Genomic DNA, 8,867 nt, shown 5'->3' on the forward strand with positions numbered 1-8,867 from the left:
GGGAGGCTGCTGTGTTTAAGTTTGGAAGTTGCGTATTCTGTTCACGCTTCTTGTGGGACAACAGGCCTATCTGCATTGCAGAGCTGTAATTCAGTTTTCAAGCTTTTACTGAAATTGATGATCTATTTATACTTTGGCCTCAGCCCAAGGGGTGGTGCTGTTTGCACGAATGGAAATGGCTGAGAGAAGATGAAATGAAGAGTTGCTTGTTATTAAATTATCATAATCTCCCACCTCTGTCTTCCCCGGCTCTCAGATCCTGCCCTTGTGCTGCGTACTGTGTGCTTTGTTACTGATGTGCTCTGTCAGTTGAAGTTCTGTGTGCAAAGTGATCAGAGCACACTGGTCTGGAGGGATCTCTTGTACATGCCAGAAACCTGAAAACAGGCTTTTAAATTGTCACTTTAATTTTACATCTGTCAACTGTTAAACTTATCTAGAGGCCATGTGAAGAGAATGAAACTTAGCAATAATGTGTTCACACCATTATTTTCATGTTAGAGCACTACTTGTTGAAGAGGAAATGCTCATGTGTTTCTTACACCACTGCTGGCTTCGACTGTCTCCACAACTAGCAGTATAGCACATCTGTGCACCAACTAACAGCTCAGGAAGAGTTTTGTGTCTCCAGGCTATTTCCATATTGCCACTGCAGAGCAAGGGGGACTGAGATAAAGAAGGAAAAGGCAAGAGATGGGGTAGATGAAGGAACCTAACATAGGCACGAGAAGCAAAGTACATAATGAAGTTGAGTGAATAATGATTCCCCAACCAATATAAACAAGAAGTAATAAAGTACGACAATGTGCTGTTTCAGCAGTCACTACAGAAATATCTTGCTCTCATTCAAAACTTATCATTAGGGCTTCAATCACTGCAGAGATCTAGATAGTTGTCTGGATTTACTGTGAGGGACAAGAAGATTCGCAGGATGCTAACTCGCTACCTTGAGAGTCACTATGTTTTACCACAGTAAAAGACATGGCTGATGGTCTGTGTCCCCACTGCACTTCTGTGCCTGGGGTTCATGGTCTCACTGATTTAAATGCCACAGAACTGTGTCTAGTTCTTTCCTTTTTTTGTCTTGGAGGAGGTCACTATCAAAAACAATAGAACTTTTACTTCTCTTACTTGAATAGCCATATTTTTGTACCAAGCTGAATAGCTATATCCAAAGAAAATCCTTTATCTGATATAAATCTAGGCATTGTTTGTAGGCTTTGTTTCTGGTAGTCAATGAACCTATCTTTCAGTGTGAATGTTTCACATGCATATAATCTCTGTGTGTATATACACATACATTTCCACATTAAAGGTAGAAGGTGCTGTGCCTGGTTTTGACTGGTGTTCTTTGAGAAACATGCAGTCCAACAGGAAGGAGAGCTCAGAAGTTCAGAAGATCTGCAAGGAAAGGCTGACTCAACAAGAGTGAGTGAAACAATGAGCTAGCTAACTGCCTTCATGGGCTGTTTCCTACATCTGCAGCAGATAGCAGGGGAATTAATGGGCTTGAAGTGGAACATATAGTTCAGGCTATATGCATGGGCATGGCTTTGCAGTCAATGAGAGGCAGGAAGCACTGACGCATTGCCTGGACAGCTTAGTGTTACCCTCTACCAAATGCCTTAGAGAGCTGGTTAGATGGGCATCTTTCAAGACTTGCATGTGTGCCTCTGAGCAGGGGATGAATTGGGCTACCTCCTGGGATCCTTCTTACTCCTAGGACTTCACACCCTGTAGTTTTGCATGGATTTAGTTTTGTACTGAGAAAAAGATCCTTCTTCCCAACTACTTATATCAGGCCTGAGATGCTGCTTCTAACTTGGCAGGAAGTAATGAACTTAATTATATACTGGGAGAAACAGACATTGCTTTTTACAGTTGCCTTGCCTACAACTAAACTGATATTATTTTAATAATGTAATTATAGTGGTATGAAACCCAATGTAGTTGTTGTTCCTTTCCTAGGAAAAAAGGTTTATTATAATAGTTGCTGGATGGTTGCACTGGAAGAGCAGTCAATGGTTCAATGTTCAGGTGGGGACCAGTGACAAGCGATGTTCCTCAGTGGTCAGTATTAGGATTGGCATTGTATAGCAACTTTGTTGGTGACATGGACAGTGGGATTGATGCATACTCAGCAAGTTTGCTGATGACACCAAGCTCTGTGGTGCAGTTGACACACTGGAGGTAAGGGGTGCCATCCAGATGGACCTTAACACACTTGAGAAGTGGCCAATGCTAACATTATGAGGTTCAACAAGGCCAAGTACAAGGTCCTACACCTGGGTTGGGGCAATCCCAAGCACAGCTACAGGTTGGGCAGAGATGGGATTGAGAGTAGCCTTGAGGAGAAGGACTTGAGGGTGTTGGTCGATGAGAAAATGAACATGAGCCGGCTTCAGAGTGCTCTTGCAGGCCAAAAAGCCAACCGTATCCTGGGCTGCATCAAAAGGAGCGTGACCAGCAGGTCAAGGGAGGTGATTCTGCCACTCTGCTCTTGTGAGACCCCACTTGGAGTATTGTGTGCAGTTCTGGTGTTCCCTCCCCAACATTAGAAGGGCATGGAGCTGTTAGAGCAAGTAAAGGGGAGGCCACAAAGATACTCAGAGGGCTGGAGCACTTCTCCTATGGAGACAGGCTGAGAGAGTTGGGGTTGTTCAGCCCAGAGAAGAGAAGATTAGGGCAGCTTCCAGTACCTGAAGGGGACCTACAAGAAATCTGGAGAGGGACTTTTTACATTAGCATGTAGTGATACGACAAGGGGGAATGGCATAAAAATTAAAAAAGGAAAGATTTAGAGTAGATATAAGGAAAAAAAGTTCTTCACTATGAGGGTGATGATACTGACACAGGCGCAGGTTGCCCAGAGAAGATATGGCTGCCCCATACCTGGCAGTGTTTAAGGCCAGGTTGGACAGGGCTTAGAGCAACCTGATCTAGTATAAAGTGTCCCTCCCTGTGACAGGGGTTTGGAACTGGGTAAGCATTAAGGTCCACTGTACGATTCAGTGATTTGTCTGAACTCATTATAGAGTTTAGACTTAAAAAATATCAACCAGGCCCCTCTGAAAAAAAAGGTGTTTTTTACTACAGGCATTAAATCAGTGTCCAAATCCTGAATGTTAAATTGGAATGTGTAAATAGCCTGGACAGAAGTTTGCTCAGATCTCAGCAATAATGTTATTTCAAACATACTTTCATAAATTAAAATTGATATTTTGCACTGAAACAGGAACGCTGTCTCATTTATTTTGTTAAACCACTATGTTGTTCTTGCAATTAAAAAGGTACATGGGACAAGCAGCTGATCTCTCAAACACCCTCTCTGTACTTAAGGGAGAGATTTCTTAAACAAGAGCACCTGAGACTTTTCAAAGCAGTTGCCCAAGCCATTATGAAGTCTGACAACAGAGGCTTTGAGTGATTAATGGCTTTGGTGGGTTAACCATAGGTTGGTTTGTTATCAAACAGCCAGTCTGTGAAAAATACTAACAGGGTGTCATTAATTTCTCTGCAGCTCATTCTATTGAAAACTTACATGACCAACTATTCTCAAACACTGACTGTAAAGTGAGGTTAATGCAGAATGTGTGTTTCATTTTAAGTGGTAACAATCAGTTGCTATTGTGATCATTTTACTTCCTTTGAAGCCTTCAGATGAGTTGGTTTGTTTTTTTTTGACAGCATTTAACAGCAAAGTTCAAGCCCAGTCAATGAAACATCAATATAAAAGCACAGTGTAGTCCTTTTAAGGAAATACGAGAGATTTTCGTATGGTGGTGGAACATAAGAACATTAAGGCTTGGCCAAAATGGATATTCCACCTGAGCAAATACAAAATAAGTTTCTAGTGTGGCCATGCACAAGGAAGTACCAGGTTATTACTTTCCTTGTTTCCAGTGCAAGAATGCATGTTCCACTATAGCACTTCCTTATCACAACCTGTGTCAGGTTGGACTGGGCTTTGATCAACGTGGTCAAGTGGATGGATGTTCCTGCCTATGGCAGGGTGGTTGGAACTAGATGGTCTTTAAGGTCTCTTCCAACCAAAACCATTCTGTGATTCTTCAATTCTATGGTAGGGCTTTGCTGCAGGCGTCTCAGCAGATAAGAGCAGGGCACATAGGTTTGTTTGCTAGCTTGTTTTGTTTAGAAGTGTGTTCAAAATGAGTAGTGTCACATTTTTCTGCAGGAACTTCAAGGAAGTCAAAGTAAATATTTCATGAGAAATAACAAGAAAGTTAAAAGATGGTATTTAAACAGGAGAGCACTGTGAGTGTTGCTCTTTCTTTGCAGAGTAATTGTCTGTGGAACGTAACCACACAGGAACGATTTTTCTACTGTCTTGTGACACTACTTGAGGAGGGGAAAGAAAAAGTACACTCCAATGACAACACAAGATATTTTTGGCTGGCTCGGCACAGATTTAATTTGTGTGATTTGCCTGAATGATATAATTATGATATTAATTTTCATCATGTTATGATAAATACAAGTGCAAGTGCCAGAAACACAAGACTGAATTGGCAGCCAATGAAATACAGTTAATGCACAGGAAATATCTCAGCCTAAAGTAATTTACAGATTATGTGAGAATGAGTGGGAGTGAAGCAGCAAGAGAAAAGGAAAATATAATCTATGAAGATGACAAGAAATCTAATTAAACACAAATTTCACTCCTATGGCATTTACGAGCTGTGCTTACTTTTCCCCCAAGAAAATCTTGTATTACATTAGCCCTGTCTCACTTAATGACAGGGAATTCAAATATTTCTGACCATTCCCCAGCATAATGTCCAAACAAAAATTTCCTTAATTGCTAAAAAATCCTGTTGTTGTAGCTAAGTGGAGCCTGAAAGCAACGAAAGTCTGTCTTAAGATCAATGAATTAGTGAAAAGAATGTAGAGTCACACAAAGGATGGATAGGGGTATGTATGGCTGGAATAAAGAGGGGGAATACCCAAGCACTGATGCAGCTACTAAGAGTAGTGAGATATTAGCTGTAAATTTTCAAACATCCAAGGACACAAAAGACTGGAGAATTAGCATTTGTGTGTGGAATTGATGGAACTTCTGAAAATGTCATTCTTAGATGAGCAAGGCAGTAAAATATTCATAAAATCTATTTTCTCTTTTAGCTTTCTACTTTATCAATTTATCTAATAGATTCTATCAAATCTATATGTGTTATTTCCGGATGCATACAACATAGCTGAGCATATGCAAACATATTGTTGCTGTGGGAATTCTTAGATAAAGATGCAAACGCATCCACCCAAACACTTTCTTTACTGTTAAAAAAGTCTAGCTAACATCTGAAGATTACCCAGCAGTCATGTTGAGAGGCACAACTGGGTGGCTTGCAAAGCAACCAGAACAAAACATGCTGCTCATCATCAAAATCAGATTAAAACATATGAGGAAGACGCTACAAATTAAACACTGGCCTGATAAAGAGAGAACTCATGAGCCACTAAAACAGTGAGTCACTAATATCATGGCATTTTATTTTTGAACTGTTTAAACTTATGCTTGGGTTGGTTCCTATCATATTAGAAAATAGAATTAATGGATTAGTATATTGTTTTACAGTGCTTGAGTGCTTATAAATGAGCAGTCAGGAGAAAGAAAATTTTAACAGACACATTCACATTGAAAATCAATTTAAAACTCTATACCCTACTAAACTATTGGATATTTGGTTCCCCTCATAAGATGAATTTCAGTTCCTTATGAAATTAGGTTATACACTTGGTAGAATTTGGTCTACAAGATCTTTGTTTCGTTAGAGGTGTGATGGGTATTCAGTTCAGAAATGTCTTGCTGAGTTTTTCTGGGATTAATGTAGTCTTCCTATGGTTTTATAATGATATTTTAATGCTACTATGAATCATTTGAGTTGTGAGTAATTAACCCCTCTAGAAATCTGACTCTTAAGGATGTCTCATGTTGAGTAATCATAAAATGAGTCACCAAAAGCAGACATGTTGGGAATATTTCAATTGATCGCCCAAAATTTGGAGTCACTCTTTGAGCAGGTAATCACTCAAAACACAAGTGTATCTGCTTCTGTGATCTGTGTCATGCAGAAAAATAAACAATATATGAATTAATCTAGATGACACCCAAGGAAGAACAGCAATGGCTATAGTTAAATCCTAGGACTGAAATTTTGCCAAACTGTAGCCTTTATCTGTGCTCCAAAGTTAGCAATCATAAAGCCTCTAACCCAAATGAATAGAGCATCCTTTGTTTCATCAGCTCTGTGCTGATGTGAAGTGTTACTTGCAGATGTATTTTGCTGTTCTTGCGCAGTCATTTCCTCTTCAGCCTCCAACAGCTAACTTCGTGAAACTACAAACGTACACAAACAAAACTCCCGACTTTCCATCAGTGGAATTATCTGATGCTTCAGTGTTTACGGATTTTGAAAATCTGCAGACAGAAAAAAAATGCAGACTTTGCAAGATGTTTGATATTTATAACTACAAAACACAGCACGTTATTTGTTCCAATAACAGATCTCAGCAGCAATAAAGTGTATGCCTCCCCTCCAGGTTTTAGCTGTGGGAAGTATTTTGACAGTTGGATCCACTGTATGTAACTATATGTGGGCAGAGTTCTGTTTTCTTTTTTGCTGCTAAAGAGAGGCTTTGAAGTTTGCCATGAATCTTAGGTATATGAGCAGGTTCTCCTTCTAAAAATCCTTTCTTACATTCTCCTTCCCTTCAGAAGGAGGGATGTTGCTGGTGCCCAGATTTGTTCTTAGTAGCATCACTCTCTGGAAACGCTTCCTCTGCTGCTAGTGGGACACTGCAATGTCAAATACAGCTTACTGTCACAGAGCTGTGGCAGCTGGAACTGTAAGATAAAATTCCCCTCTAAACCTTGAGCCGGTGCACAGCTCACACACCCCTTCCCAATCTCAGGCTCCTTTGAAGGCTAGCAGCTTAGGCACTGAGCTTGTCTCAGGCTTTTCCAAAGACAGGTTTAATCCATTTCTGGTGTTAGCTGCTATAAGTCATGCCCACTGAGATGGGGAGAGCACCCTAGCACCTGATGATGTTGTAATAAAACCTCTCTGACATACCTTTCCTCTCTTGCTTGGGAATAAAAAGCGGGTGATGATCTGCACCAACACCAACATCCAGCACATCCATCATCAAAACCACCACCAAATAACCACTACAGGAGTTGTGAGAGCTCCTGTTTATCCTCATGACCTAGAAGCAGAAGTCAAATCTAAACCCAGTTCAAACCTAGAAGAAGTTGAAGGCAAGCATCTAGAGAACTTGGCATCAGCTTAGAGAAATCCATCCTCCAGCTTGCAAACCATGGAAGCTTCATTGTTTTGACTCTGTTTACTTGAAGTCGCAGTATATATATATACTCTTTTATACTCTTCAGAGTACAGACAGCTACTATTTAAGGATTCATAGATAATGTTTTGATTTCTACTTCCTTCTCTGAAAAGGCACAATTCTAGAAAGAAAGATCCACCTTTTTTTCCCCTTAGTTTGTGGTTACAGTAGCTATAAATAATAGCTTTCATTGCAATGGTGAAAGCTGCTTCCTGGTGTCCTGACATCAAGAAGCTTGGTGGTTTCATGCAGTTTGGTTGTGACCTGCATTTCAAAGCTTTCCCAAACACTGCTGTGTTATGAATCTCGTGACGACAGACTTCCCTGTGGTGGTTGAGCAATTGTATCTGCCCTGCTGCAACCAAGGAACATGGAGAAGAGAGAGAATAGAAATTCAGTTAACTTTGTCAGTCAGCTTTATCTTTCTGTTGCATTTTTCTAAGCTACTTATGGTAGATATTAATATGCAGACTTTATGGTCTTCCCTTTCTTTTTGTACCTCAGGCTGAGCATAGCAGAGTGGCTCAGGGGAGGGAGCCACTCTGTATTCATTTGTGGAACGTATTTTATGTGGCACTTCACAATGTATTTTTTCCAAACATTTTCCAGGGATATCAGGTCTGCTTAAATCTTCATCTGCAGAAAACGTTGCAGGTAAATAGTAATATGTACTATGGAGGTAAAGGACTTTGTTTATTCTAATAGTTAATTTTTGATTGACACTCAGTACTGTGTTATATGAATTTCTTGGCATTAAGACTCTACTTTTTACCTGCCAAACTGTGTTTTGGCCCTTCCAGTTCGGCAGAGATCATGTTAATTATGATGCTTGCCATCTTGATGTAAGGGGACCCAGTAACAGGTGACTGCTTAATTGCATTTTGTTCTCTGCTTCATTTCTGGTATATGGGCAATTTTCTGTTATCCTCTCTGAGCCCCCAAAATTACTCTTTGTGCATCAATGTTAAAATACATTAAATTCTTTGATACCACAATTTCCCAGAAGGGCAAAAAGTACATTGTGTCTCTCAAAAAAATTTAAAAAGTTTGTTGATATTTATGTTCCAAGCCAGCTTATGTTATCTGTTGAACTCTACACCACCATCTGGTTGAATTAATGACTTGTGAAACTCTCCTTCTATATGACAGACATCAGTGTGACATTTTGTAAGACAAAGTAATCCATCTCCTGTGTTTCTTTTCAAACTGTTATTTCCTTACCTTGTAAATGTTTTGCAGGGCTAACCTCAAAAACAGAGTGAATGCATGGCCCTTCAGTTATTTTTAAAGGGAATCACATTTGAATGAATAACTGAAGAAAAATAAGCACTACGAAGCTCCAGAACTAACCATGTCTGTGCATCCACAGTCCATGTGACCTGGGTAGCACTGGCAGGATCATGTTATTACCTGACAGCTGTGGAAGAGCTGCTGTACTCTGGGATGTGAAGTACAGCTGAAGTTCAGCAGAGGAATGAGTAGGTTGCACTAGCAATGGTTCC

Source organism: Pezoporus occidentalis, unplaced genomic scaffold (assembly GCF_034315485.1).
Source record: "Pezoporus occidentalis ecotype Australia unplaced genomic scaffold, CSIRO_AGI_Poc_V1 ctg19, whole genome shotgun sequence".
NCBI classification, from domain to species: Eukaryota; Metazoa; Chordata; class Aves; order Psittaciformes; family Psittacidae; genus Pezoporus; species Pezoporus occidentalis.